Genomic DNA, 12,702 nt, shown 5'->3' on the forward strand with positions numbered 1-12,702 from the left:
TTCTCGTAGAATCGAGAATGAAGTTTTCATTCTGTACATGCCAGATCATGAATTAGTAACTGCATCCAATCTCCCAAAAGTCCTGATTGTTTCTATTTTTGGAATGGCATATTTACAGAATCCCCATGAATAGGATCAAACCTTATTCCATTTCCATAAGATTCTTCTTTCTTATTCTTAAGCAAGCCCTCGAGAGGGCTTAGTTGATCATGATTTTTGTTTTCTCTTTCTTTTCCTTTTTGTTTGTTTCGAGAAAGATATCGTCCGATTCTCCTTCTAAACTACTGTTTATACAGATTTGAAGATATCAAATTCAAATGGAAAAACAAATGCCATATTAATATCCCTTGCATTTTTCTGATCAATTTACATATAAAGTTTGCATGATTTGGACAAGGTATGCAAAAGATATGATTTAAACAAGAACAACACAAAACAAACAACTCGGTCGGGGTTGCACATGCCGGTGGCAACGACCTACCTGCAACTAGTACTATCGATACAAACACGGGCATCTCATACAATACATGCATTTCACTATTCGCAACGTACGGGTCTATGACACCAAACGATCGCTCCAAGGTGCTACCTTTGTAGCGTGCCACGGCGTAGTCGATGTAGTCGATGTCGTCGAAGTAGTCGTACGGTCGAGGTAGTCATACACGTAGGCGTTCGTGGCTCCTCGTACGTAGTCGTGCGCGGCTACTCGTCCGGCTCCGGGTCTTCAGTCTCCTCGGCACGCGGCAGTAGCAGCACCAACTGATATGGACATGCTAACCATGGATACGACCATTAGAACCCTAATTGTTGGTGTCTCTAATAATTATAATCAGGTGAATTCAATTACAAAATGTTTTCAATATGTTACTTGCAAAGAGGCGGAGCTACTATCTTGGGTAATCTTATTATGTAGGCATCTTATTGAACTTCACAAGTCCAAAGTGAAGATGAAGTGTTATAGCCTGCAAAGGGAGATTCAAAGTGAAGCCTATCAAGTCTACTTTCCAACAAATCAAACGGCACATGATTCGGAGCTTGCTAGAGAAAGATATCACGAATTAAAGTTGAATCCGATTCGGGTCCGAGCTGTCAGGAGACCCAAATTTGTTTTAATCACCCAGGCCGCATCCAGAGTCCAAATCAAGCAAACAAGTACTTGTTGGAAAGGTAATTACAAGACCTTTCCAACGGATCTGGTCCCATCAAGAGATTCGACTCGTGCTGATCGTGGCGGACAAAACAAGCTGACGGATCTGTTTTTCTGTTTCCTAAAGAGTTGTAGTTTGTTAGGAAAGTTAGAGATAGAGTTGGATTTCGGACTCCATACTCAAGGTGGATGAAAATATCTCTCCCTCCTCCTTTATATACCCCATGAGCCCCCTAAGGAGCCTTGGGTTTTGTTTAGTTAAAAGTTAGCCATCGCTACTACTTCGTGTAATCATGTGTGTCAGTTAGACCACCTGTTTTACCGCTTTCGGAACCCCAACTTATCGTCTCGTTGAGACATTGGTTTGATATAGTATATTCCCAATTTTAGATTGCATCCGCTATTTATCTTGTTCTTGCTTGTTCTTCGATTGCTTGCAGGAACAAAGATCTTCGTGGTCAGGTTGATCGTGCCCCCGCGTGATCAATAACCCTTTGGAGTTGGTGTATCGATTGCTAAGGCGCTGCCTCCTAGGCCGTAGTCGGATCGTCAACGTCACCTCCTACCCAAATCGAGAGTTACCAATCTCATCGAAAGATCGGGCCCCCCGTCCCGTATCACGTGGTATCAGAGCTTAAAGTTGCTCGGTGAGATTTTTCCAGTTTATCCGTAGTTTAGATCTGTTTTTACCTATCGTCTAGAAAAAGCCAATAAAAATTAGAATTAGTTAACTTGTCCTAGAACCAATCTGAGCCTTGCAATTTTCGCTTTAGTATTAGCATTGTTGAATCGTTGCTGCATTAATCGTGTCGAGTTGCTGGAATGATATTCATGATGATTGTGTGACTAATTATCTCATGAGATTGTGTTATAAAACATTAATTGTCCAACATGAGAGTGGAGTTAAAAATAACGATAAATACATATACCATGCGCATACCTTGTCTCTTTTGTTAGCATATTTTCAGCATAAATGACGTTGAGGACGGCTTTCCTTTCAAAAAAGGGAGGATGATATGGACATGCTAACCATGGATACGACCATTAGAACCCTAATTGTTGGTGTCTCTAATAATTATAATCAGGTGAATTCAATTACAAAATGTTTTCAATATGTTACTTGCAAAGAGGCGGAGCTACTATCTTCTGTAATCTTATTATGTAGGCATCTTATTGAACTTTACAAGTCCAAAGTGAAGATGAAGTGTTATAACCTGCAAAGAGAGATTCAAAGTGAAGCCTATCAAGTCTACTTTCCAACAAATCAAACGGCACATGATTCGGAGCTTGCTAGAGAAAGATATCACGAATTAAAATTGAATCCGATTCGGGTCCGAGCAGTTAGGAGACCCGAATTTGTTTTAATCACCCAGGCCGCATCCGGAGTCCAAATCAAGCAAACAAGTACTTGTTGGAAAGGTAATTACAATACCTTTCTAACAGATCTGGCCCCATCAAGAGATTCGACTCGTGCTGGCCGTGGCGGACAAAACAAGCTGACGGATCTGTTTTTCTGTTTCCTAAAGAGTTGTAGTTTGTTAGGAAAGTTAGAGATAGAGTTGGATTTCGGACTCCATACTCAAGGTGGACAAAAATATCTCTCCCTCCTCCTTTATATACCCCATGAGCCTCCCTAAGGAGCCTTGGGTTTTGTTTAGTTAAAAGTTAGCCATCGCTACTACTTCGTGTAATCGCGTGTGTCGGTTAGACCACCTGTTTTACCGCTTTCGGAACCCCAACTTATCGTCTCGTTGAGACATTGGTTTGATATAGTATATTCGCAATTTTAGATTGCATCCGCTATTTATCTTGTTCTTGCTTGTTCTTCGATTGCTTGCAGGAACAAAGACCTTCGTGGTCAGGTTGATCGTGCCCCCGCGTGATCAATAACCCTTTGAAGTTGGTGTATCGATTGCTAAGGCGCTGCCTCCTAGGCCGTAGTCGGATCGTCAACGTCACCTCGTACCCAAATCGAGAGTTACCAATCTCATCGAAAGATCGGGCCCCCCGTCCCGTATCACCAACAAACAACAGCACCAACACACCAAAGAGAGAGGGCAGCGGCAGCACAGAGAGGGCAGAGAGCAGTGGCAACACCACAATAGGAGAGAAGAGAGAGGGAGAGCTAGCGCAGCAACAGCAGCAACCAAGAGGGAGATAGAGAGCAGCAGCAGCACGCAAGGAGGCTTGGGTCGTGCAGGGGCTCAGCCGGAGGCCGACGGCATTGGGGCAGAGCAAGGGAGCAGTGACGCCGTGCTTGGGGAAGGGGAGGCGGAGCGGTCGACGTGCGCGGAGGAGGGCGGAGCTGGGCGCTAGGCAGGCACGGCCGACGGGAGTAGGGAAAGAGGCGCGGACGCGGCGACGAGGTGGAGGAGGCGCTCGGTGGAGACGGGGCGTGCGGGCGGCCAAGCGGAGGCGGAGGCGGAGGCGCGGGCAGGCGCGGGGAGTCCTGGGCGTGGGAGGTTGGTCGCCGGCGACGGGGAGAGGCGGCCAGGAGCAAGGGGAGGCTCCGGTCGTGTGGGAGGAATAGGCGCGCGGGCGACGGGGAGATGGAGGCGGCATCGGTGTGGTGGAGAGGTGCGGCCGGAGGAGCTAGGCGGCGCGATGGAGGACGGAGCAGGAGGATGCGGCGCGCGAGGTGGTGGCACTGGAGCAGCAGGCGGGCGGCACGCTTGGAGGTGGTTGCCGGTAGAGGAAGAGAGGTGCGCGGGGAGAGAGGAGAAGAGGGGTGCGCGGCGCAGAGGAGCGGGGGAGCACGCGAGAGAGAGATGGCGCCTGGGAGGAGGGGAGCTCGGGAAGCTTGGCGGCAGGGAGGAACTCGTGGGAAGAAGAAGAGAAGGGGAGAAGAAGGTGGTGGCGGAGGAGGAAAAGGAGGGAGAGAAAAAAAAGAAAAAGCCAGGGAGCTAGCTTTTATGGGCTTGGGTTTGCTTAATGGGCTTTTGGGCCAACAAAAGCCTCAAACAAAAAATACGGTTTTTGCAATTTTAGATTTTGAAAATAGACAAGGGACAAATGGCTAGGTCTAACTAAACCCGAAAATAATTTTTCAAACTCAAATTAGGATTTGTACAAAATAGTTTTAGGCTTTCGCGAACACACAAAAAGGCAAGCACACGACAACACAACAAAAGTGATATTTCATGCAAACAAAATGTGAGATGATGCTAATGACATTGCATATATGCAGATGATGGCATGAGCACAACAACATAAAGAAGATAATTAAATTACAAAACAGTCCAAAAGGGCTTAAAAGGAAAAGGGTTGCTCTCGGGCTGTTACAACTTTCCCCCACTCAAAGGAATCGTGTCCCAAGATTCCAAAAGAAGGAAAGGAAGGAAGTGGAATACTCGGTCCAACGATGGTCTTCACGTTGCGACACTTGTGCTTGAAGAGGTTGACGATCTTGTCAAAGAGCGACATTCGGCTTCACGAAGGATGTGAACCAAACGCTCCGGGTAAGAAGGTCAAGGACTAGATACCGAAGCGAAGCAGAGCATAGGACACGTGAAAACACAACGTGCACCTTAGAGAGGTTGGAGGAAGGTTGAATCAAACAAGAAACTTGAAAAGGTGAATGTGTCGTGGAGCGAACTTGTCCTTGATACCTGAACGATGTACACCTCACAACAAAGTAACACGAAGAAAAGATTGGCCACATGGTGCATATACCAAGACTAATGTCCTGATTTTAGTGCAACTGGGTGAAAAAGGAGAGGAGTGCCATGAGCATCTTTGAGAAAGAATTCTCTTAGACCTTGATGATTAGGAACATCAATGCATCCTTACAGAACACAATCCCTTTGTCATCAGTTGTGAAACTCTTGGACACGGAATTGCCAGCAATAATCACATAAATGAGCTTACGGGCAAGGAGAATTGCGACTAACACGAATGTTGTCTTCCAACGTTGACATAACAAACAGGTTGGCGAGATAACCTTGTGGAATGAGTTCAAGGTTCAGTTTTCACAAATTCCTCATGGAGAGCAGGTTGACAAACCTTAAACATGAGGTTGTTGCAAAAAGAATTGCGACTAAGGCATCAGCCACAACAATAGCTTTGCCCGAAGTGTGAAATTGTCAAAACAAAGTCTTCGATGTTCTAAATTCAGCGTCACGGTCTGAGATTAAGATCATTTGGTGAAAACATACTTGAGGCTTTGGTTCTCGAAAAAGATTTCGCAATGGTTGCCGAGCAAGTAATGTCACTAGACTTTGAGAGAAAGAAACAAGTGCAGGAAATTCAGGATCATGAGTCGGATAGTTGTATGTTCGTGAAAACGAAGTTGGCGAGACGCATACGCCACAACTTATTTATGATCTTGGAAGAGAATGGCGCCTAGACCTTAGTGAGAAACACCTCAAAAGATCCGAAAAGAGCTTGAAGAGTCTAAAGGAGCTAGAACTAGAGAAGGGTGTCAGAGTTAGGTTACAATTCTAGGAAAACTGTGGGTTAGGAAGCTTTTCTTTCAAGATATGGAAACTCATCGCACTGTGAGGTCCAAAGGAAACGTTTATCCTTCTTGAAGATAATAGCGAAAGGAAGGCGACCTTGTAGAAGTTAGAACTTCAGGAAGCCGGAATTTACCTAAAGTGTAAGCCACACACTGATCCATCGATCCAACATAACAAGAGCGAATAATAAGAGTGGTCGATATGGTGGCCAATCCATCTCGCACCCAAACTATCAACTGTGTACATGAATGGGTGGATTGAGCAACTTAACTCTTGGAATTTGCAAAGGTAGAGAGGTGGTGCAAAAAGATTGGATAGAACAAGAAATAGATCTTCAGCAAGATTCTTCTGATTGGAGTTGTCGAGGACATCATTGAAGAGGACCACCAAGAATGTCGAGATATTCCAAAAAGACAAAGTTGAAGAGACAACAGAAGGTTGATGAAGTATTGATGAGGCCAAAGACATGGTTGAGTACTCGTAAAGACCAAAATGAGTGATGGAAGGAAGTCTTTGGAATGTCCTCATTCATATTTGAGTTTATGGTAACCCATTCTCAAATCAAGTTTAGAAAAAGACTCACGTGCCAGACAGCTGATCAAAAGATCGTTGATGCGCGGGAGAGGATACTTGGTCTTAATTGTACACTGATTAAGAGGACGATAATTAATGCACATGCACTTGGTTTTTATTCCCCTTCTGCACAAACAGAGTGGATAATTCCAAGGATAAGAACTAAGTCGGAAGTAGCCTTTAAGTTTGAAGTCTTCCAATTCTTTCTTGAGCTTAACAAGTTATTGGGAAACATCTTGTAAGGCCGATAGAAAATTGAAGTTAATCCTGGTTCTAGTTTGATAACAAACTTGATTGCTTTATTAGACGGAATGCCTAGCAAATCCTCGGGAACAACATCCGGAAAGATTCAAACAAAAGGAGAGACGAGAAAAGACACCACCTGAGGAACTACAGGAAAAACCCGCGAGATACTTCGTTTGCAAAACTTAGGCGAGAGGGAACTTTTCCGAAACAAGAAGGGTGGGAAAGAAGGAAAAATAGAGTCTATTCCCACGTTTTCAAATAGTTTAGAGGAACAAAATAGATTTCTAGACACAACTTCGACCAAAAGAAGCCAGGGAATCCTAGAGTCAGTTTAGCTCTAATATCAAGTTGTAAGACCCCGGGACCGGAATTATGCAATTTAGTCCAAATTGCTAACCTTTGCATAATTCAAGCGTCAAGTTCTTAACCTACGATAAACACCTCAATACACACGCATTAATGTGCTCATCGCAGGATTTTGCAACATGAATATCATTACCAAAACTCTACAGAAGAGAGTAATTACAAAGCTCATTGTAACATCTCAGAATTTTCCCATTTTGGAATATTAAATAAAATAATTATTTTAAATAAAATATTGGCTTTGGAAATATTTTGGTTGTGAATTTCTGAAGGAATTGAAATTTTTAGGACTTATTTAAATTTTTCCACACCATGTTTGAATATTCAACAAAAGAGTGGATTAATATGACTATCCAAATTATACAACATGGTTGGGACATTTAAGTAAGTTCAAAGTTATTCTATTTTGGACCCATATGCATCTTATGATTTCCACCGGATTATTCTTTGCGTGTAAATAAATCCTATGTTTTTTTCGAAGGATTTACTATCACACTAAGATTCCAATTCGGATGCCATGACCATTTGAGAGCATCGTTGGAATATTTAAATCGATTGGAAATGTTCTCCAACATTTATCTAAATGATAAAGAGAGGGAATAATATGACTTTCCTAGTATATGGTTGGAAAACATATTTAATGGATCACCTATGTTTTTCTCGATATTTGTTTTGTCGTGTTCATTTTGTTTCCCAGAGGAAACTATCAAATATTCGAGAAGACGATAACGTGACATCCTCATGTGCAAATGTTATTCCAACATTTATTCCATCATTGAGAGTGGGATAACGTGACTTCCCAAAGATATATATAGTTGGAAACATCTGCGATGGTTTACATGGTTTGTGAATTGGTGTTATAAAGCTATTTGGGAATTTAGTGAACCATATAATTATTATAAGATTTTATTTGGAGTTCAACCCAATGAGGTATTTAGCTAAGGAAGGGTTTTAGTGCAAAGTATGCCAACCCAATATTTTATTGGAGTTTAAACTAATTTATGAAACAAAGGTTTCATAATAGATTTCAAAATCTATTTTATTCATTACTTATGAAACCCTAATGACATTTATTTAAGCAAAAGTATTTTACTTATTTTATTTTGAAAGGATTCAAGTCCCAAAAATTCACACTTTGGAGGATTTGAATTTACAAATTTTCTGAAATTTATTTGGACTTATTTGGAGTTAGGAATCAAAAGATATAGACGAAAACAAAAAATAGAAAAGAAAAAAAAAAGATTGGACCGACCCAACTGGGCCGGCCCATCTCCACTGAGCAGCCCAGCCGAGCACGAGCTCGTGCTCGTGTTCTTCCTCCTCTACACGAAAGGAAATCCCTCCTTCCATGTTTTCTTCCTTCGATTTCTTTCCTTCCCGCGCGTCTCTCTTCGAAAGGAAACCACCCCATCAATCCTCACCATCCCAGGAACCGATTCAGGCAATCAATTTGAAGTTTCCTCTCATAATCGCCGTTTCCAAAAAAGGCGCCCCGAATGCCGCCCGTTGACATCCACGCCCGATCTCCCTCCTCGGCCAATATAAAAGGATTCCACACACGTCACTTCAAGCCTTTGCCTCTCCTCTCCCATTCCTATGTAGAAAGTTTGCCACAAAACTTCTGTACAGCCGGCTACGTCGACGTCTTTCTCCGCCCATCGCCTCCGCCATTGTTGCCGGTGAGCTCTCTCCGAAGGTCCGTTTTTAAATTCCTTTCACCGGTGCACTCATGTGACCATCTCCTACCTCCGTGACAAAGTTATGCGATCCATCTCCATCGTTGGCCGCGCCGTCCCCGACGTCATGCCGAAGCCACGCCTGGAACTCCGCCCGTCGCCGTCCGGAGATGCTACAACCGTGCAAGCTGCGTCACGACGTCCGCCTTGACGCCGTGCATGTCACTAGACTCTTCCACGACTACATCGACCCTGCCGACGACTCCTTTGCCATTTTCTGAACTCCGGCGAACTCTGTTTCGGTGAGAAAACTTTCAGCATGATCTGTTTTGGTTAGCCACGTTTAGAAGCCCATATCTTTTGATCTGTGTATCATTTTCGGCCGATTCTTTCGTCTATGGTTAGATCACGTCCTCCAATATAGGTCAGATCAGTTTGTATACCCCGTCTCCAAGAGCTTCTGTAGTGCATCTTCGTTTGAAATTGCTATTCACAGCATGTTGTTTCTGGATTAGCCACCTTTCGAAATTCATGTAGGTTGTTCCATTGATCCGTTTGGTTCCAAACGTTCTGTATTTCATAAATTATATCATTTTCTACACATTAGTGTACTTCTTGCACAAGTTAGGATTCATCTACAGAGGTGCATCTTCAATCAAAAAACGTATCTGTTAACACTGTCACATTGGTTAGCTGTCCATTACTTCAAATTAGATGATTCTTTCTTTCATGTCAAGATCAAATCCAAATCTAAATCCTAGACCTCTTTTAAGACCTTTACAAGTTCATCCACACTAGTGCATCGTCATTGCAAAACAGTACCTTCATCAGTTCCCCACACTTGGCCAATTCTAAGCCTTTAGTTGCAGAAACTTTGTTATAGATTAGCCCTTTTTCTAAGCCTGTAGCTTTAGGTGAAACCAGTGGCTTTCGAAATCTTGTTGTATCTAGTTTAATTCATCCCATTGGCCCTCTGCCATTTGAAGCCAGTAGGACCTGTACTTTTACAGTAGAAGTTAGCAACTTTAATCTGTCAGAATCTGACTAGCCAGCTTTGCAAGCTAGTAGCTAATTCTCTGTAGATCCTTTTGGGATGAGACTTGTTGGGTTAGCTAGTACAATCTTAAAACTATACAGCAGCATACTTTTCATCCCATGTTCTACCATTTAGCACCATTTGCCAAACAGCCAAAATATCGAAGTTATAACAGTTCCTATAAACTAAATTCAAGACTTAGCCACTCTAGTCTTAGCCCTAGGACCTAGAACTTTGTTTAGGGTTAAGGTAGTACTAGTTATACGTTAAATTGGTACGGTTATTGATTGCTTCTCATGTTAACTTGTGTTTGGTGTTCATTTGGAGTTATATATGGAGTTATTTGAATTGTGTGAATTGTGTATTTATATTTGGTTATTCGTTCTCTATGATAGATCACTCGGAGTGCGATTGTAGTGATTGTGTGTCGCTTAAGAAGAAGGTTTCAACAATCTTAACCAAGGCAAGTTCACTTTGATCATATCCTATTATTATTGTTTTTAAAATATTTATGCATTAGAGTTGTTTGTAGAAATACATTGATAGGAGTATTACTCGTACTTATGCTAGCTATGATTGACCTACTAGTTATAAGGTTACCTTTGCCATGAATCCTCCACCAATAGCCATCGTGATTAGTATTGCTTAGCCATGCTATGTTAGTAAACGTGGGAGGGAATCTCAATCACTGTGAAATGATGATGTGGAGTGATTTTGGAAACTTGGCAAAAACAACCCTAATGAACCATCCTGGGTGGACTGCTTTGAGATTTTGAGATGTTATGCGACGTCAGGTCCATTTCTATGGCTCCCTCTCAGTCGAGTCTCCATGGATTTGGAGATGGATCGTCAATGGACGTCTCTTCCGTGGATTCGGGGAGCGCTTGCGTCGCAAATGTGGAATGCCACCTGGGGTATCAGAGACTAGACTAGTTTCCTGTTTAGTAGGTTCCAGTACAACCACAAGCTAATATGGGCTCTGGCTGGATGGAGTAAGAAATATGAACCCAGATCCGAGGGATTGTACTGAGGTAGTTGTGTAGGTGGGAGCACAGGTCCCTCAGGTGGTTTGGGTCAATATGTTCTGAAAATTCTTCAAGCCGATGCCGTTGCTACTCCACCCGGAGGACAGCAAGGGACTAACACGTCGATTTCTTGTGGGGAATGTGTGCAACCTCTCGAGAGTGTCAAACTAAGTACTTAGCTGTGTCCCCAGTTACGGACAATCATGAGCAACTAGATTTGGGGGCTGCATTCTAACTTCTTAAATAAAATGAATGTTTGAACTTGGGTTAGGAGCATTGATGTGTCTACTCAATGTCCTTAGATTAATAGGAGCATCGGTGTTTCTACCCGGTGTCCATTAGTTAACCTTATTGTAACATTCATTTGTAGTAGGGTAATTTATGTTCTGCTTCCACGCAAAAAGCCTGATCTCCACCTAGCCAAATACTGCATATACTTGATAGGATCTGTTATAACCCTTTTGGTGAACTTGCCAATACATTCAATGTATTGACCCCCTAGTGGCTACAACGTTTACATGTTGCAGGTGAACCAGGTGAAGCGTGAGGTACGAATTGTTAGGGTTGCGAGTTTACATTCCAACATGTTTCGACTGTGGAGTTGTTATAGGACTCTTGTATCTTCTGCCTTCCGCTGCATGATTTTATTTTCTTCTGGGCTAACACATGTGGTTATGCAATATGTAAGGTACTATTAAATTCTGGATCAATGCGATGTAATATACTTTTGACCTTTGTATCCTTATATTACATCTTGAAACTGTGTGTGCTAGCGAGTCGATCCAGGGACTAGCACTGTAAGCACAGAGATCGAACCCTGTATGGGGGCGGTCGCTTCACTCATACAAGGAGGAGAATAACAAATATTACAAAGAGAGGACACATGTCCCAACATTACATCATTACATCAGCGGAAGTTGAATTATGCCCGAGTACGGACAAGATTACAGAATGGCCTGAAGAGGCTGGAAGCTAGAAGGAAACCCGCCACGAGTCTCAGAACCCTGATCTGGATCTCCTGGCTAAACATCAAATCCAACGTCATGCTCCACGAAAAAGCTAGCGGCTCACCTGCTCTGCTAGAACCTCTGAAGAAAACAACGTTGCAAAGCAACTGAGTACAAAGTACTCGCAAGACTTATGGGGAGATCTATACTAGTATGCAACATGTCTCAAAGGAGGGTAAAATGGGGTTATGCAGCAGCAGATATCTGGGGAGACACTCTAATAACAACGTCTAAGTAGAGGATGAGAAGCGTCTACTAAGTGAAAGTGATTAACCTATTTACTAAACACCAAAACAACACAATCCTCACATCACCCCGTCAACACCCTGTAAGTTGGTTAAGTTCTCTATGATCAAGTAATGACCAACCAAGTCGTCCATAACCGCGGACACGGCTTTCCGAAAGATTTATCCCTGTAGGGTGTGCCAATTTACCCGTACACGTTCGTCCAACCCTTGTTGCCACTCGAGTAGGAACACACAAAGACGTGTGTCGGCAGGATTGGGCGACACGACGTTTCCAAGCCCCACAACTAATCCAGGGGACCACCCAACTTAGTCTAATCCGAAACGTGAGCCCGGCCGAAGCGTCGTACGGACTCAAAAATTGCGTGGACAACTGGTAGTGGTTCAAGGCCCGCAGGATGACCACTCCAGACTAGTGCCGCAATCCTATATGTATGCAAAGTATCAACAAATCTCCAAACACAACACCAGTGTATATGCGATATGCCAAATGGAACGCCCGAACTATGTGGCCCCTGGAAGAGCTATGAAACGAGTACTAAGCCGAGGGGGAAGCCATATCTTCTCCCACGAGCGGTTAGCGCGAAGTTTCTTGGGTCGGGGAAAACGAGAACTCAGTCCTTAGGTCGGCGCCAATGGAACAAAACGCCAATGCGTTAGCACGGCCTCCCATCGTTGCCTTGTGCAGGTAACAACATGTCACAATTTAATAATTGCAATTAAATACAGAAAGTAGCATGAGGATGTAGCAATTGTGGAACCCCAGATATAAGGACACTAGACTCTAATGACCAAGAGCTAGGGCAACAAGCAAGCATGTGACATGGTAATAGGACAAGTAACAAGACACAGGGCAATAAGTAGAGCTGACTAATAAGCTATGCAACCTAGAGGCATCGTGACAAGACTGAGATCGTAACTTAATGC

General features: G+C 43.3%; 1 long non-coding RNA gene across 1 annotated transcript in view; it reads left to right on the top strand.

The window, feature by feature from the left end:
- The window catches only part of LOC112272295, a 16,578-nt gene extending 7,216 nt beyond the window's left edge, over nt 1-9,362 (top strand). Inside the window, exon 3 of the long non-coding RNA XR_002965904.1 lies at nt 9,351-9,362. This is a non-coding gene — a long non-coding RNA (uncharacterized LOC112272295). The remainder of the gene's footprint in view (nt 1-9,350) is intronic.
- Nucleotides 9,363-12,702: the final 3,340 nt, after the last annotated feature.

The sequence above is a fragment of the Brachypodium distachyon genome, chromosome 4, assembly GCF_000005505.3.
Source record: "Brachypodium distachyon strain Bd21 chromosome 4, Brachypodium_distachyon_v3.0, whole genome shotgun sequence".
NCBI classification, from domain to species: Eukaryota; Viridiplantae; Streptophyta; class Magnoliopsida; order Poales; family Poaceae; genus Brachypodium; species Brachypodium distachyon.